The 19,315-nt window shown below is 44.4% G+C and overlaps 1 long non-coding RNA gene across 2 annotated transcripts in view; it reads right to left on the reverse strand.

The window, feature by feature from the left end:
* Positions 1 to 19,315, reverse strand: part of LOC142071216 (uncharacterized) — a 61,663-nt gene that overhangs the window by 38,338 nt on the left and 4,010 nt on the right. The window contains exon 2 of one of the 2 annotated variants that reach the window (XR_012667269.1): positions 13,114 to 17,005. The exons of the other annotated variant lie outside the window; for it this stretch is intronic. This is a non-coding gene — a long non-coding RNA (uncharacterized LOC142071216). Of the gene's footprint in view, positions 1 to 13,113; positions 17,006 to 19,315 lie in introns of those variants that run through there. 2 annotated transcript variants of the gene reach the window in all.

A 19,315-nucleotide genomic window follows, 5' to 3' on the forward strand; every position in this document is an offset into this window, starting at 1 on the left:
TTGACTTGGCTGTCTGGGTGGGAGCCCAAGGCTGGGTTGCTTTAAGGAAACTGAGTTTTGGATCTGGGTAACCAGTGAGGTATTGTAGAAGCTGTTTTGTTGCTGGCTTGGTTAATCTAAGTATTAGAATAACCACCAGTTTGGGGAATTGTCTGCCCTATTCTTTGCCGTTTGCCCCAATTGAGCAATCTCAGTGTGGCTCCCCTGGGACCTCGTCACAAGGACTTTATCAGAAAAAGTGCTAATTCAAAAGCAAATGGCAAGTGTGTGTGATGACCGGAGTCCAGAGACTCAAAGTGCATTCCTCACTCACTGTCATCAAAGGAAAAGCCCACGTGGGTCGAGACACTGTCAGTGTGTCTTCTGTCAGAAGAAGGATTCAAGGAAAGAGCCTTCGTCTCTGGTCTGTTTGGACTCTTACAGGGAAGATGTACTAGATGCAAAGTGGATATCCCTAGAGACAATCTGGGTGCCCTGAAAAGACTTTTCTGGGAAACTGGCAGTTTATTATCTCACTGCCACCATTTCGAATTACAAACTGTCATTCACCTGTACATATGTTTTACCTGCTTTAACCTCTCAATCACTCTAATGCCCTTTTCTCAGCTAATAAATCTTTAGATAGTTTACTATAGAATTGGCTGCTAACATTGTCTTTGGTGTAAGATCTGGAGGACCAATTAATCTGGGGTAAGTGACTGGTCTCTTGGGGCTGGGAGCAACCTGATATAGTGTGATTTTTGCTTTGTGACCTATTATCACAAAGTCTAGTTTATCTGGATGGAAGATAGACTGGAGAGTTTAAGGGGATTGTCTGTGACTCCATGGTAAGACTGATATAGAGATCCATGAGTTCACATTTGTTACTGGCTTTGTGAAATCTAACTATAGAACATACCACCAGTCTGGAGTGTCTGCCCTGTTTTCTGACAGTCGGCTCTGAGGTAGCACTCACAGTTGTGAGCCATTCCAGACAGTGTGACAAGATAGACTTTAAGTGAGTACAGGTAATGAGGCATAAAAGTCATAAATGGTAACAAGAAAAATAGAGATAAAATGCAACTGATGCCTAACTTAACAAACTATGTTAAATTCAAAGCCAAGTTTTCTCACCATATGCTTTCAGCAGTCTTACCGACCAAACTTCTTAGGTTAGTACCCCTTCTTCCGTCCAAAAGGTGCTTACTTTTTCCCTTGAGGTGCAGTGAATCAATGGGCAGAGAGTGAAAGTGTTTAGATCAGCAATTTTCTCACCCCACTGGATGTTACAGTTCATAATACACCAATTTCCCTTTTAAACCTGGACCAGTCTCCTCAGGTAAAATTGTCATCTTCTCAGTGGTTGGGGGTGGGGGTGGGGGGTGAAAGAGGAGAAAGGCAAAGGCAAGATGCTGCTGTTCCTTATTTTATACCCTCAGTCCATGTGCTTGGGAAGACACTTGCCCAGACATCTCCCGGTGGGGTTTGTTGAGTCACAGTGACTGAGTAAACCACCATTGTGTGGACTTGTGCAACTGAGCTATAGAGTTGATTAATGGTTGGTTAACACCCACCTGGTGTAGAGATTCTCAAATTTACGACATATTTCAGTACCAATCATGCAGGAAAATCTCATACAATGATAGCACATACTCTCCAAAAGGATATTAGTGTTCTATAGATCAAGACTTTCAAAATGATGCATCGCAAGGCATACTTTGTACAAAACATACCATAATTATATGACAGTGGTGAATAAGGGGGTTCCAGGGTGCTGCTTTGAGGTAGAGATTACCACATACTTTTTTATACCGGGCTTCTGCCCTTCTCTTTCTGGCTTGTACTCACTGGATGCTCTGGCTTGTATATAGGAATCAGCCAGAACTGCTGTTTCCTGTACAGAACCCAAGGATTTATCCCAAATGGCTTCTCTAATTTTCTCAGAGCATATGTGAGGAAACGTTATTGTGGAAAGAGGTCAAATAACTGATCATAATTTTCAGCCCCTTTCTCCTTTGTACATTTTTTCATCAAATGACACATCTTTTATATATATATACATACATATATATATGCTCCGTGACATTTTATAACCCTTTTTGAGGTTTCTGAATCTTAACATACATATGTTAGGAATGTTATGGAGTCAGAGGATCTGGTCTATGCTTCAGCTTGTCACCAGTCTCTTGGGAGTCCTGCAGTGGGCCGGGCCCTAAGGATTCAGACAGTTCTGCAGGGGCAGGTCTGTGGCCTCCCCAAGACTCTAAAACTGGGTCTTCGGCACCAGTGAATCCTCTCTCTCTCCATGGGCAGTGCCAGCCTTGTCACAGTGAGGAGAGAGGGCTGAGGTGGGCTAGACAGAAAATTGGGGTGGCTGTGCCCCCTTTGCAATGAAGCCCCACCCCTCTATGTGACCCCGCCCCCTGTTCCTCCTCCTCCTCTCCCCCCAAGGCCCTGCCCCCGGCCCAGGGCTGTGGCTGCTCCTCAGCTCCCTACCACCGTTCGACATCTCATAGCTGGTAACAACCGCCAGGGTGGGGGTATCATCCCAGCTGTGCAGGGATGATACAGCTAACAGGGGGTAACCCAGATTGAATCTGTGGGTTGGATCTCAATACAGTTTCCTGTAATTTTACAGATTAGTTGGATATTATTGGTATGCATTATTGGATATTATTTGTTAAGGTAGCTGTAAAGTTCTTAGTCCCAAGAAGGAAAGTAAGTATTTATTATAATAGCAATGGGTTATAATTAAGGAGATAGGTAAGTTTGCTACTTGCCTAAAAGTCTTCTGCGTTCCTCTTGCTATTCTATAACACAAGCTTAGAATTAATATATATTATTGAGACACAAGGCATGGCTCTATGTCCTGACTGGTAAAGCACCAGTCAGATCTAGCCCAGACCTGCAGGGAGAAGATAGAGCAGTCAGGGATAACCAAAGCTGAATCTGTGGATTGGATCTCTATAGAGGTATCTGTAATTTTAAGGAAGTCAGTAGGAAGACTGGGAAAACACTACAAAGAGTGAAATTGCAGACTGCAGGCCAAATGTCTTCAGGTGTACTACACGTGGAATCAAAGACAGTGTGTGAGCCTAACAGCTACAGTAATTGTTGGTTTTCTTTTCTTTCTTCTTTGAAGTTGTATATGTGCTCAGTAGTGTGTATGCTGAAAAAAGTGGTGGAGGAAACATTACAGTGACCACACTGGGCGGACAGAGTCTGCACTCTGAGGAAGTCTTCCTGGCTTTTGAGACAAAGACCACGGACTTTGGAAAATATGAGGGGAGCAAAAAGACATTCTAGGTATCCATGACTTAGGGAACAAAGGAGAGCACCCTCTAATTCTGTGAATAAATAATCCTCCAGGCCAGAGAATCCAACAAACTTCTCCCCTGGGGATGCCGTGAGTCAGTCCTCAGCCTGAGGACACGAGAGTGTGAGAAGCTTAAGTAATCTGATACAGGAGTCAGATGAAGACTCAGTCAGCTGCTCCAAAGGGCAGCAGGGTACCCAGCTGAAAGAATTGCAGCAAAGGCTGAAAAGAGTTGATAGGCACCAGGGTGTGAGTGTGAGAAGGACTCTGATAATCTTGAACAGTTAAGTAATTTGCAGTCCTAGATGCAGATTTTCCTACTGAGTCTGGGTGAGCAACAGAAACAAATCCAGCGTTTAAAGGACAGACAGAAGGAGCGAATCAAGGAGGAGAGAAGCCACTTGGCTGTGGCTAAGGTATTGTAGAAGCTGTTTTGTTTCTGGCTTGGTGAATCTAATTATTATAGTAATCATCCAGTTTTGGGGATTGTCTGCCCCATTCTTTGCAGTTTGGCCTGATTGAACATTCTCAGTGTGGTCCCGCAACAAAGGTCACACCCTTGCACACCCCACACATGCTGTATGCTTCAAGGCTGCTTTAACTTCCTTTGTGTCACTGGAGCAGCGCAAAGGGGAGTTGGTATTTTGCCAGGTCCTGACCTGGAACCTAGTGAACTTCTTGCATTTCTCTTGTTGAAAAAGCAGCCACTTGGTTGGCCCATGAATCCCTATCCTACCTGGCTGTGTTTGCTACCCTCCCAAAAATTACCTTGTATGCCTCAGGGTCACCATTTGGTCCCAATTTGGAAAGGCTGATACTCCCAGCTAGACCTGTCCTACCTAGATCTTTAGTTATTGAGCCTCATTAATATGTTAGTTAGGAAACAATTGACCTTTGTGGGTATGTCTGGGGAGTGCAGAGACCAGAGAGATAGTCCACAGGAAAGGAAACTAGCCCATATAGGAAAATCACTATTTACAGCTCTGCTATTTTTGGACTGTTTGTTTCTTTTGTTATAATTGGTGCTGTTAAGGACTATAAAGAAACGGTGGATCTTGGACCTAAAATACAGAGGCCTGTAGTAAGTCTGTTTTGTTTTGCTTTGTTTTGCTTTGCTTTGCTAACAATCTGAAATAAACACAGCATCCTAGGAAGGGCAGAAGTCTTCTAGCGACCAGAAGGTCTGATGTTTGTTTTCCTAGGGAAGACTACGCTTGGTTACAGAGACATGTATAGAAGACATTATAAGGCTTGTCTGAATTGTTCTTTTCATGTTTTCTGATATAACTTGTTATAAAAGGCTATATGAATGTATGTACATCATGTGTATGACTATCTGCAAGTCGCTTTTTTCTTTTCCTTTGTGCATGTGATTAACTTTCTGTGTTTGTGGGTGTGTGTACCTGTACTGGTTACTTGTAGTGCTTATATGCATTGTGTGTGTGAAGTTTCCTAAAATACTGAAATATTAGGTCGGGGACTGCAAAACTGTTAAAAACATATAGGACTTTTGGCCTGTGAGATAAAACATGTATATGTATGAACGTTCCAAAAAACTACACTGCAGTTTCTTCATGTCTGTGTGGGACCCTCATGAATCCTGTCAAAACTTGACAATCCCGTAAGACTTTGTGCACAGGGTGTGAGTCCAGAAGCTTATGCCTGATTCATTGTCTAAAGATGAAATGTTACAGGGGCAACATTTATTGGGATGTGGGAAGGGGGCTGCTCACGGTGCATGTCCTAGTCCCAACCAGAGCGTGGGATGTGAGTTCATCAGAGGAGAGGTGCTGGTCCTCCCTTATGCCCCTGGAGCAGGGAGTTAGTATTTTCTGTACAAACAGTGGCAGGGTGATTAAGATAAGAAAGGGCTGGTAATTAAATTAAAGATCTGGAAGTCTTTAAATGAGCTTGTGAAACAAGATTCCCTCTATGGGGGTGGGGGTGGGAGGAATCTTGAAGAGAGAACACAGGGAACTCAGAAGAAATATATCCAAGCCCTCTGAGCTAAGGTACATTCAGAAAAGAGTTCAGAGTAGCAGCTGTGTTAGTCTGTATTCGCAAAAAGAAAAGGAGTACTTGTGGCACCTTAGAGACTAAATGTGAGGGGCGTAGATGAAAAGAAGAAGCCAAAACCAGGGGAACGGATAGCAGTGGTATAGAGAAGTTCCCACTCTTCCTGTTGTACTTATGTGGCCCCATCGCTGTAATATCTGAGTGCCTCACAATGTCTAACCTATTTCTCCTCACAGCCCCTCTGTGAGGTAGAGCAGTGCTGTTATACCCATTGTACAGATGGGGCACTGAGGGACACACAGACTAAAGGCCAGATTTTCAAAGGTATTTAGGCACCTAGTGGAATTTTCAAAAGTGCCTAGAAGGTTAGGTGCTTTGTAAACCCCACTAGATGCTTAGCTGCATCTTTGGGTCCCTAAAAACCTTTGAAACTCTCTCGCTGCCTAAGACACTGGCATGAGGTCATATAGGAAGTCCATGGGGGAATTAGAAACCAGGTCTCTGAGGGCTAGCTCCCTATCCACTGGACCAGACTCTCTCTCTGTTTCATGCTGCAAAAAAAAGAGGACTCTGATAGATGGAAGCAAAGCCAAGAAGGCCAGTTCTCTGAGACTCCAGCAAACAGTCCCAGGTGATTGGGAAGGATGTCATGTTTGACAGCATGAAAAGCAGCACAGAGGTCAGGAAGGATGAAGAGAGAATGAGAGTCAGATGAGAGGAGATCACTTAATCCCCAAGGGGTGGCAGGTTCTGCCCCATGCTGGGCTGTAGAGCAATGGCTGCTGTGAAATTTTATATTTTAACTGAATTTTGTTCTGTCATTTTCTGTTCTGAGTTTGCAAAAAAGAAGGAATGAGAAAGTGTCCTATGAATATCAGATGTGTTTATGCCTCAAATTCTTAGGGTTTCAGCTGTATTCAGGCCAATTCCAGAACAACAATTGCATCCATAGAGTCCATGAAGTCAACAATTGTCATGATTTGTATTATTCATGATATTGTATTATTGTGTCCCTAGCCTCTGTTTGCCTGAAGCTGGGAATGGGCGACGGGATGGATCACTTGATGATTACTTGTTCTGTTCATTCCCTCTGAAGCACCTGGCATTTTGCCACTATCAGAAGACAGGATACTGGGCTAGATGGAGCATTAGTCTGACCCAGTATGGCCGTTCTGATGGTTTTATTCACTGGCACTATCTGTGCGCTCGGCGCTGTTCAGCATATACCAGAAAATATAGTCCCTGAGCCAATGCATATGAAATGTGTCGCCCTGGATAAACTGGCTCAGATATTTAAATATGAAGTGTATAATTGTTGAGCACATGTTAATTTCTACGAGTGGAGGTGTTGACAGCAATAGAAGTTTTACCTGATTAAGGACTAGAAGATTTGACCCTCCAACTTCTTTTCAAGAGGAAGAGCTGGCCAGAGCTCCTGTGTCTGCCAGAGTATCCTGTATCTTGGATTCTTTGACCATGGGATGGTGTTCCAAGAAGGAGGAGTGCTAGGCAGAGACGGGCTCCACCTAACGAAGAGAGGGAAGAGCATCTTCGCAAGCAGGCTGGCTAACCTAGTGAGGAGGGTTTTAAACTAGGTTCACCAGGGGAAGGAGACCAAAGCCCTGAGGTAAGTGGGGAAGTGGGATACTAGGAGGAAGCACGAGCAGGAGAGCACAAGAGGGGAGGACTCCTGCCTCATACTGAGAAAGTGGGATGATCAGTGAGTTATCTTAAGTGCCTATACACAAATGCAAGAAGCCTGGGAAATAAGCAGGGAGAACTGGAAGTCCTGGCACAGTCAAGGAATTATGATGTGACTGGAATAACAGAGACTTGTTGGGATAACTCACATGACTGGAGTACAGTCACGGATGGATATAAACTGTTCAGGAAGGACAGGCAGGGCAGAAAATGTCGGGGAGTTGCACTGTATGTAAGGGAGCAGTATGACGGCTCAGAGCTCCAGTATAAAACTGCAGAAAAACCTGAGAGTCTCTGGATTAAGTTTAGAAGTGTGAGCACCAAGGGTGATGTCATGGTGGGAGTCTGCTACAGACCAGCGGACCAGGGGGATGAGATGGACAAGGCTTTCTTCCAGCAACTAACAGAAGTTACTACATCACAGGCCCTGGTTCTCATGGGGGACTTCAATCACCCCGATATCTACTGGGAGAGCAATACAGCAGTGCACAGGACAATTTCCTGGTGCAAGTGCTGGAGGAACTAACTAGGGGCAGAGCTCTTCTTGACCTGCTGCTCACAAACAGGGAAGAATTAGTAGGGGAAGCACAAGTGGATGGGAACCTGGGAGGAAGTGACCATGAGATGGTCGAGTTCAGGATCCTGACACAAGGAAGAAAGGAGAGCAGCAGAATATGGACCCTGGACTTCAGAAAAGCAGACTTTGACTCCCTCAGGGAACTAATGGGCAGGATCCCCTGGGAGAATAAAATGAAGGGGAAAGGAGTCCAGGAGAACCGGCTGTATTTTAAAGAATTCTTATTGAGGTATCAGGAACAAACCATCCCGATGCGTAGAAAGAATAGAAAATATGGCAGGCAACCAGCTTGGCTTAACAGTGAAATCCCTGCTGATCTTAAACACAAAAAAGAAGCTTACAAGAAGTAGAAGATTGGACAAATGACCAGGGAGAAGTATAAAAATATTGCTCAGGCATGCAGGAGTGAAATCAGGAAGGCCAAATCACACTTGGAGTTGCAGCTAGCAAGAGATGTTATGAGTAACAAGAAGGGTTTCTTCAAATGTTAGCAACAAGAAGAAGGTCAAGGAAAGTGTGGGCCCCTTGCTGAATGAGGGAGGCAACCTAGTGACAGAGGATGTGGAAAAAGCTAATGTACTCAATGCTTTTTTTGCCTTTGTCTTCATGAACAAGGTCAGTTCCCAGACTACCCACTGGGCAGCACAGTATGGGGAGGAGGTGAAAACTCATGGTGATCGGGGGAGGTCCCGGATGACTGGAAAAAGGCGAATGTAGTGCCCATCTTTTAAAAAAGGGAAGAAGGAGGATCTGGGGAACTATAGGCCAGTCAGCCTCACCTCAGTCCCTGGAAAAATCATGGAGCAAGTCCTCAAGGAATCAATTCTGAAGCACTTAGAGGAGAGGAAAGTGATCAGGAACAGTCAGCATGGATTCACCAAGGGCAAGTCATGCCTGACTAACCTAATTGCCTTCTATGATGAGATAACTGGCTCTGTGGATGAGGGAAAAGCAGTGGACATGTTATTCCTTGACTTTAGCAAAGCTTTTGATATGGTCTCCCACAGTATTCTTGCCAGCAAGTTAAAGAAGTATGGGCTTGATGAATGGACGATAAGGTGGATAGAAAGCTGGCTAGATATTCAGGTTCAACGGGTGGTGATCAATGGCTCCATGTCTAGTTGGCGGCTGGTATCAAGTGGAGTGCCCCAAGGGTCGGTCCTGGGGCTGGTTTTGTTCAATATCTTCATTAATAATCTGGAGGATGGCATGGATTGCACCCTCAACGAGTTTGCAGATGACACTAAACTGGGAGGAGTGGCAGATATGCTGGAGGGTAGGGATAGGATACAGAGGGACCTAGACAAATTAGAGGATTGGGCCAAAAGAAATCTGTTGAGGTTCAACAAAGACAAGTGTAGGACTCTGCACTTGTCCTTGTTAAGATGGAAGAATCCCATGCATGGCCACAGACTAGGGACTGAGTGGCTAGGCAGCAGTTCTGCAGAAAAGGACCTAGGGGTTACAGTGGATGAGAAGCTGGATATGAGTCAACAGTGTGCTCTTGTTGCCAAGAAGGCTAATGGCATTTTGGGCTGTATAAGTAGGAGCATTGCCAGCAGATCAAGGGACGTGATCATTCCCCTCTATTCGGCATTGGTGAGGCCTCATCTGGAGTACTGTGTCCAGTTTTGGGCCCCACACTACAAGAAGGATGTGGAAAAATTGGAAAGAGTCCAGCGGAGGGCAACTAAAATGATTAGGGGGCTGGAGCACATGACTTATGAGGAGAGGCTGAGGGAACTCGGATTGTTTAGTCTGTGGAAGAGAAGAATGAGGGGGGATTTGATAACTGCTTTCAACTACGTGAAAGGGGGTTCCAAAGAGAATGGATCTAGACTGTTCTCAGTGGTAGCAGATGACAGAACAAGGAGTAATGGTCTCAAGTTGCAGTGGGGGAGGTTTAGGTTGGATATTAGTGTAAGCAGTGTCAGGATGAGCTCCACCCTGACATCTGGTGGTGAGGTGTGGCAAGTTGTGGAAAAGAAATTCAGGGGTCGGTCTCATTTGCATAGGCACACCCACCCTGCCTAGAATGAGGCCATAGCTGCCCAAATGGTCACTTTGGCTGCTGTGGGATTCCCAGTGTCTCTGTTATTGGGGCAGGAAGAATAAATTGTTATTACCCTGATTATGGGAACTGTGCTTGGAACTGTACTTGGCCTTTTGTTATGATGGAGGGACTCCCCATCAACTAAGTAGCACTCGCTAGGCAAGGGTCACGGGAGCTGCTTGTGCGCTGCAGAGTGGAGCCGAGCAAAGCAGTTTGTGGGGTGGCTGGTGGAGCGGAGCGAAGTGAAGGCCTATGGAGCTGTGGGGTGGTCAGCTTCAGATCATGTGAGGTGCCCCTTACCTCCCCCCCATATCTCCACCCAGGTTGGGAGGTAAAGCTCTGCAGATAAACTTTCAAACTCTGGGGCTGCCCTGACCAGGGACAGAGACTTTTGGGTCATTGGACTTTTGGGACTTTGGGTGATTTGGGGTTGCTGGACTCAAGAACCAAAGGGAAAGGGCATGCCCCAAATTTGCTTGGGGTGGGTTTTTGCTCATGGGTTGTGTTATGAATCCTGTTGGTGGTGTTTCCCCAACATAATGCCACATTGTTTCTCTCCGTTATTAAAAGACTTTTTGCTACACTCAGACTATGTGCTTGTGAGAGGGGAAGTATTGCCTCTTGGAGGCGCCCAGCAGGGGTGGTATATATTTGTCCCAGGTCACTGGGTGGGGGCTCGAGCCGGTTTGCATTGTGTTATTGGAATGGATCCCCTAGATATTGAACCCAGCCCTTGTTGCTGCCAACTCTGATGGGCAGAAGGGTTACATTAGGAAAAACTTTTTCACTAGGAGGGTGGTGAAACACTGGAATGTGTTACCTAGGGAGGTGGTGAATCTTCTTCCTTAGAGGTTTTGAAGGTCAGGCTTGACAAAGCCCTGGCTGGGATGATATAGTTGGGGATTGGTCCTGATTTGAGCAGGGGATTGGACTAGATGACCTCCTGAGGTCCCTTCCAACCCTGAGATTCTATGATTCTATTATCTGTTTATTTTCCTCTTCTCCCTGCAGTGCCATGATATACCTCAGAAGACTCAACTTTAAAATGTGGAATTTTCTTGGTGTTTGGTTTTAAATATTCTCCTGTGAGAACTGTAACTTAATTACTGTAATGTTATTCTTAAGAGCCTTCCAGAAAGTAACTAGCCTTTAAACAGAAGTGAAACCATGTTGCCAACACTCATGATTTTGTCATGAGTCTCATGATAATTATTGTTTTCCTTAAAGCCCCAGCTCCTGGAGTCAAGTAGATATGTGATGATTTCAGTCTTCATTCTTAAAGATAAAGTAAGTTTCTAGCCCTCATGGCTTCGGAGAAAGCTTCAAAATGTGTCCCCCAATGCAGCCTAAAAAAGCAGAAGACAAATAAAAAGAACAACATATCTACTATATTTACATAATCTCATGATTTCTGGTGAACCTGACTCATGATTTTTGAACATTGGGGTTGGCAATACTGAGAAAATAACTTGAAATGCCAGTTTTACTCCTGTTTAAAATCAGTTTCTAATCTATTATTTGTAGTATGGTAAAACCCCTAGAGCCCCAGGCAGGTGCAAGATAAACTCACAGGGCCTTGCCCTTATAGGATGTTTCCAGAAGTTAAATGATCTATTCCAAGCTTGGTGAACTGCAAAAAGCAAGTAGCCTAAATGATAGAAAGTAATCTAGATTTTTCTACATTTGTTTCAATTGTTGTATTCAAGAGTAAGAATATACTTTAAAATTTAAACTTAACCAGTGTCTGAAGATGTTAGCATTAGAGCTGAATGGGTCTACTATTTATTTAATTTTCTTTCTTTATATAGGAATTAGATACAGTGCTCCTGTCAGCTAATTTCTAAGTTATTGTCTGCAAAAAACCTAGAGTTTTCATGTGCCTAAGTAGCCAGTGGAATCACAGTTAAAGTTAACCCCCGCCCCCGTCCCGCCACCAAAATGTGAAATGGCACCCCAGAAGTCAGAAAGAAAACCAGCTTTTCCTGAAGGGGCAGTTTGTGAGCAGTTTGACTTAGTGACAGCTGCAGGTTTCATAGTGTAACTTGCTAGATATCAGCCACAATTGAGAAAGCTTTATCCATTATTATTGTGTCTATGGGTCTGTAAAAAGGAGGTTATTTTTATTATTGGTTCGTAGATTGAAAATGCTTCAGTGAAATACATATATATAAGTTAATAGTGCAAAATATTTATTTGTAAATCACTTTTTGTTAGATCTTAAGGAGGGCATTTGTTTGTATTTACTTCCCCACAAATACTTAAATAGCTTTTCCCAAAAGTCCAAGTTTTTTATTTTATTGATTATATCTGAGTTTAATCGCTTTTGTAAAATTGGCTTCTGCTGCTTAATAGCATAATAAAATATGCACTATACATAACCCATGATACCTAAAGTTCTGTTAAAGGTTTAACATTATAAAAAGAACCCCTTCATTTACTATAGCAGCATGTAATACAACCAGGCCACACTGTTTAAAAAAAACAAAACAACCAAATTGCTTTAGAGGGCAAATGAAAGCAGCTATAAAAAATAAAAATTAAAAAAACCCCAAATACATGTAATAAATGTAAGAAAGGGAAATTTGGTGGTACTGAATAAAAATCAGACACTAGGAATTGTAGTAAATTGATTAGGGAGGCAAAATGATACAAAGTGAAATCCATGGCAGCAGAGTAAAAGACAATAAGATGGAGGGTTTTAAAAAATATATTACGAACAAAAGGAATCCTAACTGTGGTATTGGTACATTATTAGATGGAAATGGTAGAATTGTCAAAAATAATGCAGAAAGTAACACATGTTAAATAAATATTTCTGTTCTGCATTTGGGAAAAAGCCAGATATAGTCATATCTGATGTTGACGATGGTAATGATGAAATACTTTCTATTTCAACAGTGACTAGGAAGATGTTAAAAAGAAGCTACTAAAGCTAGACTAAAGATAGAGATCTTGCATCCAAGAGTTGGAAAAGAGCTGGCTGAGGAGCTCTGTGGATGTTAATGCTGATTTTTCAACAAGTCTTGAAATGCCGGTGGATTGGAAGAAAGCGAATGTTATGCCAATATTTTAAAAGGGTAAACTGGATGACCCAGATAATTATAAGCCTGTCAGTCTGACATTGATCCTGAACAAAAGAATGGAATATCTTAATAGAGAATTAAAGGAGGGCAATATAAATGCCAATCAAGAAGAGTTTATGGAAAATAGATCTTGTCAAACTAATATGATATCTTTTTTATGAGATTACTAGTTTGGTTGATAAAGGTAATAATATTGTTACTTAGACTTCTGTAAGGCATTTGACTTGGCAAGGCATGACATTTGGATTAAGAAACTAGAATGAGACAAAATCAACATGGCGCACATTAAATGGATGAAAAACTGTCTGAATTCTCCTAATGTAATTGTAAATGGGGAATCATCACTGAGTGGGTGTTGTGGAAGAAAAACGCAGTCCTCACTCTTAAGTTGTTTGCAACAAGTCAGAGACAGTTTATTTTCAAGCAATTGCAAGGGGGAGAGTGCGCATGGATAGGGATTCCCCCTTCCTAGGCAGGTCTCTGCCCAATAAACAATTAGGGCAAGCATTTATACCTTTTGTTGCACACAATAATGATCAACTGCTGTGTCTTGTTTATACATATTCCTTCCTGTTATCTTACTTTTCTCAGCAGTTCCTGCTACAGTCTGCGTTCCATTCTTATCTAACACAAGGTCAAAACAGCATCTCTTACAGTTTTCCCACTCGCTTCCCCCTCTCCCAGGCCCTGCCTTATAGTCTTGCGCTATTAGAGTTAGAGTTAGCCTGACTCTTACTCTATTCCTAAGAAAACTGAGACGTCTGCATCCAAATCCCCTTTATCCCTTTCTTACTTCCGCACTCCCCCTTTTTGTGCTTCTAGCACGACTATCAGTCTTAAACCTCCATTTTCATCAAACCTTGTATTTCTGATTCTAGCTCAAATGGTTCAGCCTCATGGGCTTTGGTTGGATGCAACGACACTGCGTGGTTAGTATGAAAATGGAAGGTGTTATTATTATTACGTCCTTTACAACAACAATAACATAATCCTAAACTGAACAACAGCAATAAAAGCATTAACATTCCCACTGTAATAATATGACGGGGTTGTTTTATAGCCTTAGTTACATAGCACAATGCATCATAATTAGTACATAACATAGACACTCTATAGGCTGTATGAAAAGCATATTTTTCAATTTGATATATATTTTGAAGCATATGAATTGACCTTGTAATTCAGAGATTTTCTGGATCTCTGGTAGGAGTGAAAGCAAATTTTGGAACCGGTCAGGTACTAAGGCAGTCCAATTAAAGGGTATCTGAAACCTAAGGGCTGATTGTAGGATTCTGTCTGCAGGCCAATAAATAATATGATTGCCTGCAGCAGTGGTGAGATTAAAATGTATGTCTTGCAAAGTGGTGGCCTTAACATACACAAAACTGTCATTAGCTTGGAAGAGCAGGTGTCCTGTCAGGGTAGTTCCTTGTCCCATACCCTCCCAACAAACGTTGTCATGAACAGTGACAACTTCCCCTGGCTTCAGTTTTCGTACACAGTGAAGCTGTGCGGGTTCTAAAGGCCAGAGTGTCCATTGATTCCCTATCTAAATGTTGGGTGTTATTCCAGGAGCACTGACTATAAATTGGTTAGGCATACCAGGTAGTTTAATTTCCCAAATGTCTCGGTGAATTATCCAATCCCACATGCATCCTCCCCATGGACCCGGCAGGATTCAGTATGTGGGGCCCACATCCCTCCAATTGGTCCGTATGCTTGGAAGGAGCACTGTGAACGTCTGCACTTCCACCCAAAAAATCTCCAAGTATGTCTCCATGGCCACAGATCAGATGATACTCCTGAAGTATCTGTAGGGGCAGTGGGCCAAGCCTGATGCTCCAGATCACTCTGAATGGCCATGAGCTGGTCATTCAGGAAATCCTGAATTTCTGAACAATCCAGATCCCACTGCAATGCCTTTCCAGCCTCAGTGATATTTAGTACCATCGTAGGGTGACCAGATGTCCCGATAAAATCAGGACTGTCCCAATATTTAACTCCTTGTCCCACGTCCCAACTGATGTACGATTGGGACGCCATTTGTCCCGATAATCAGGTAAGGAGGCAAGCAGGAGGGGTGAGTAGGTGAGCGGGGGAGGGGGGGAAGGCAAGCAGCGGGGTGAAGAGGCGAGTGGCAGGCGGGGGTGGTGAGGAGGCAAGCGGCGAACCAGCGGCGGGTGGGCAGGCGGGAGGGGTGAGGAGGTGAGTGGCGAGCCAGCGGTGGGTGGGCAGGGTGAGGAGGTGAACGGTGAGCCAGTGGCGGGCGGGTCGGGGGGGATGAGGAGGCGAGCAGCAGGTGGGGAGGGTGAAGAGGTGAGTGGCGAGCCAGCAGTGCGTGGGGGTTCTCGGGGCAGGCATGGAGGTTTCTGGCAGGGAAGTGAGGAGGTGAGTGGCAGGTGAAAGGGGGTGAGAGGAGGCGAGTGGTGGGTGGGGGACTGAAGAGGGATGCAGCAAGCCAGCGGCAGGCCAGAGCGTGAGGAGGGGTATGGTGGTGGGGCTGAGTGGGGAGGGGCCGGGACCTGGGGCAGAGTGGGGGCAGAGCCTGGAAGGAGCAGGGGTGGACTGTGGGCGGGGTCGACGGCACCCCAATGTGTCCTGATATTTTACTGTTGTGATCTGGTCACCGTATACCATCGTTGTCAGAAGTTTCTGGGTCATTGAACTAAGGGCAGAGACAACACGTAATTCACCGACTCCAGCCTGTACCTGGGTTAACTGTGCTCCGGTAATAAGACCTGTGGCTTTTTCCAACTGTCCTAATTTCTCTTCATGTTGTTGGCCTTTGTAAATATTCCAAATTGCAGCTATGCTATTGGCACCATCCCATAGGTGTCTAGCCAAGTCCTTCTTCTTTCTAGAGGAAACCCAGGCCCTTTGCTGTGCTAACCTAATGGCAGCCTCTTTTGAGCAATTAGGATATGTAGAGGTGACCTGAAAACTGGATAAGGGCAGCATTAATTTTATAGTCTCTAGTGCAGTATTAATCACAGTCCATAGATATCCTAACTCATCTCTTTTGTGAAGTACTGTACCACATCTGTTGGCTAAACACTTTCATATATTTCCAAGAGGCATTAGCATTAATAGCATAGGAAGGGGTATATTGCAATATGGTGCAGGTTAAATTATTAGTTACTGGGATTATTTCAATGCAGGTAAAATTTCCAGTGGCAGAACAGACTCTTTGGGTATATGTTTGATTGTTCACTAATTGGATGACCAAATAACAATAAGGGCCTCTTTCATCTAAGATACTGCAGACTCCAGGAACGGCCATCATGTCTGCCTCACTATAGAACCCATTAATCTCAATTTCTGATTCTTGGGGCTCACTTGTAGCGATATCATATATTTCTATTTCCACTCAATTGTTTGCTCATATGACATATTCTGAACTTTAAAAAATAAATTTTCTGAACAAAATTTCAGTAAATCACTAAGATATGAAGGTCTTGGCCATTGGGTTTCGTTAGAATATACAGTGTTGTCTGTATTTGGGTAAATTACAGGGATGGTGGCAAAGGTGGAGGGGATGGTGGGGGTAATGTTTGTGGCAGCAAGGGGTCTTTGGTATTCGTCATCGGGAAGCCAATTAGGGAGGGCAGTACATTCCAATGGTACTTGTCTGTAAGCACAAAGCCCAGACCCTGGAAAAAATCCAAACCACCACTCAAACCATCCACATTCCTGAGAATGGTCCCCGCAGTTCCCTCCCTGCCAATATACAATACTCCGTTTCCTCCACCAGGGCCAATTTTTAATGTCCTTTGTTGTCAGGAATTCCTGGACCTCAGTGGTTTCAGCAGAGTGAGTGTTCCTTCTTCTCTCTTGGAACAGTCGTGGTTTAGCATTATGCAGGGGAGAGGTTACTAGCATATCACCCTGTAATGATTTGGTTCTTCTAGCGAAATCCAAATGCATGGTAGTTCTGTCAGTGGACAAGGGAGAGGTTACTAGCACTTCACCGTGTCCTATTCTCCTGCTGTCAAGAAGGAACAGCAGCACCAGAAGGAGAGATAGACCGATCATCAGTCGGAGAGTCATCTCGAGGTGGAGGGGCCTTTTTGCAGTGAGAAGCATGGATCCAGGCAGTCAGTCCTTGGCACTTCACAGCAGTGTTGGTAGTTAACAGGACTTGGTAAGGGCCTTTCCAGCACGGGGTCAGGGGGGTCTTTCGCTGATGGACCTTTATGTAGACCCAGTCTCCTGGTTCCAGTGAGTGGCAGGGTTGCTCAGGATCCTTGGGTAGGGCTTCTTTCACCTGTGTATAAAGAGTCCTAACACATTTCATTAGTGCCTGACAATAATTAAGCATTGTGTCACCCATTAAATGAATGTCCATCTGGGCAAGGGTCAGCGGAGGTGCCACTGGAAGCCACATTGGGTGTCCTGTCAGAATCTTATGAGGGCTGAGTCCAGTCTTTTGATTGGGAGTGGCCCTCATATTCATCAATGCTAGTGGGAGGGCATCTGGCCACTTTAAGTTCATCTCAGCACAGATCTTGGCCAGTTTATTTTTCAAAATCCTATTTTGATGTTCCACTGTCCTGGCAGACTGGATGGTGGGGGCAGTGGAGGTTGTGTTGGATCTACAAAGCTGCACATAACTCTTCTGCAATCTGTCCAGTAAAATGAGTTCCACGACCACTGTTGATACTCACAGGTATGCCAAATCGTGGTACAAAATCCTTAAGCAAAAGTTTCACAACAGTCTTGGCATCTGCCCTTCTGCAAGGGCAGGCCTCAACCCAGCTTGAAAAAACATCAACTAAAACTAACACATGCTCATAATTACAACATTTAGGCATTTGAATAAAATCAATCTGAATATTTACAAAAGGTCCCCATGGAGGGGGATGCGCTGCCTGCCTAACTTTAACAGCTTTACCAACATTGTGCTGCTGGCAAATCCTACATTGTTGACAGTAGAGGTGTGCTATAGAAGAAAAACCCAGCACATGCCAGTTCTGTTTAACTGCAGCAACCATCCCCCCTTTGCTTACGGGAGCCGCTCCGTGGTACACGCGAGCAAAATAGGGCAAGAGCACATGAGGCGCAACCAGGCGGCCGTCCAGGGAAAGCCAAAGGTGATCAGGGTGAAAAATGCACCCAGCAGCACCCCAAGAACATTTCTCAGCCTCTGGTGCCGCTTCCTGGATCTTGGCAAGATCTTCAAAGGAAGCTAGCAGAGGCTGCTCAATCAAGGCACAAGTGTACGCAGCCTGAGTGGTAGAAAGGGCCGCAGTTTTGGCTGTAGAATCAGCCAAAGCATTTCCACGTGTAACTTCATCATGAGGAGTCTGGTGAGCTGTACATTTAACAACAGCAACAGCTCTGGGCAATAAAAGAGCATCCAAAAGAACAGATACATACAAACTATTCTTAATAGGAGAAACAGTGGATGTAAGGAAACCCCTGTACTTCCAAAATAAACCATAATCATGTACCACTCCAAAGGCATAGTGAGAATCTGTATAAATAGCAACCGCTTGATCCTGAGCTAAAATACAGGCTCGAGTCAAGGCAATAAGCTCAGCAACCCGGGCTGAAAGAACAGAAGGAAGGAAAGCGCTTTCAATAACAGAATATGAGGAACATACAGCATAACCAGCCACCAATCTACCCTTAGAATCTTGCAAGCACGAGCCATCCACAAAATAAATGAGATCAGGATTTGGCAAAGGCATATCCATAAGGTCGTCTCTCGGATGGATAAGAACAGAAGTCACAGATACACAGTCATGTGGCTTCCTGTCTTCCGGCCCAGGCAATAGAGGCAGGATTTAGAATGGGGCAGTGAGCCAAGGTAATATGAGACAAAGATAGCAACACAAGCTCATATTTAGCGAGGGCGAGAAATAGACAGATGTTGTGTCTTAGATTCCAACAGAAGAGCTGCCACAGCGTGAGGTACAGGGACAGTTAAGGGCGATCCTAAGACTGTGGATTCAGATAATTGCAGAAAGGGCAGCTGCAGCTACAGCTTGGAGACAGGGAGGAAATCCAGCTGCCACAGCATCTAGGGTAGTACTGTAATAAGCAAGGGGATGGTGTTTATCTCCGTGTTTTTGCGTTAGTACAGCCAAAGCAAACCCATTATGCTTGTGACAGAAAAGAATAAATGGTTTAGCATAATCAGGAAGCCCAAGGGCTGGGGCACTGGAAAAGGCTTGTTTAATGGCTACAAAGTCATGTTTAGCCTCTGGGGACCATGGAAGTGGCTCGGAGGTGCCTGACTTAATCGGATCATGCAATAGCTTAATTACTGTTGCATAACCCAAAATCCACTGTCTGCAGTACCCAGTCATACCAAGGAAGGTTCGCATTTGAGAAATAGTGACTGGCCTAGGCATGTTTAAAATGGCTGTAATACGAGCATCTGATAAATGGCGAGTGCCAGGTGAACTATCATGACCAAGGTAATGAACTGTGGGTTGGCACAACTGGAGTTTTTCCTGAGATGCCTTGTGACCCTTGGCAGCAAGTCCACTCCCCTGCTCAAAGCAGGACCAATCCCCAATTAAATCATCCCAGCCAGGGCTTTGTCAAGCCTGACCTTAAAAACTTCTAAGGAAGGAGATTCTACC

This window comes from Caretta caretta, chromosome 2 (genome assembly GCF_965140235.1).
Source record: "Caretta caretta isolate rCarCar2 chromosome 2, rCarCar1.hap1, whole genome shotgun sequence".
Classification (NCBI taxonomy): Eukaryota; Metazoa; Chordata; order Testudines; family Cheloniidae; genus Caretta; species Caretta caretta.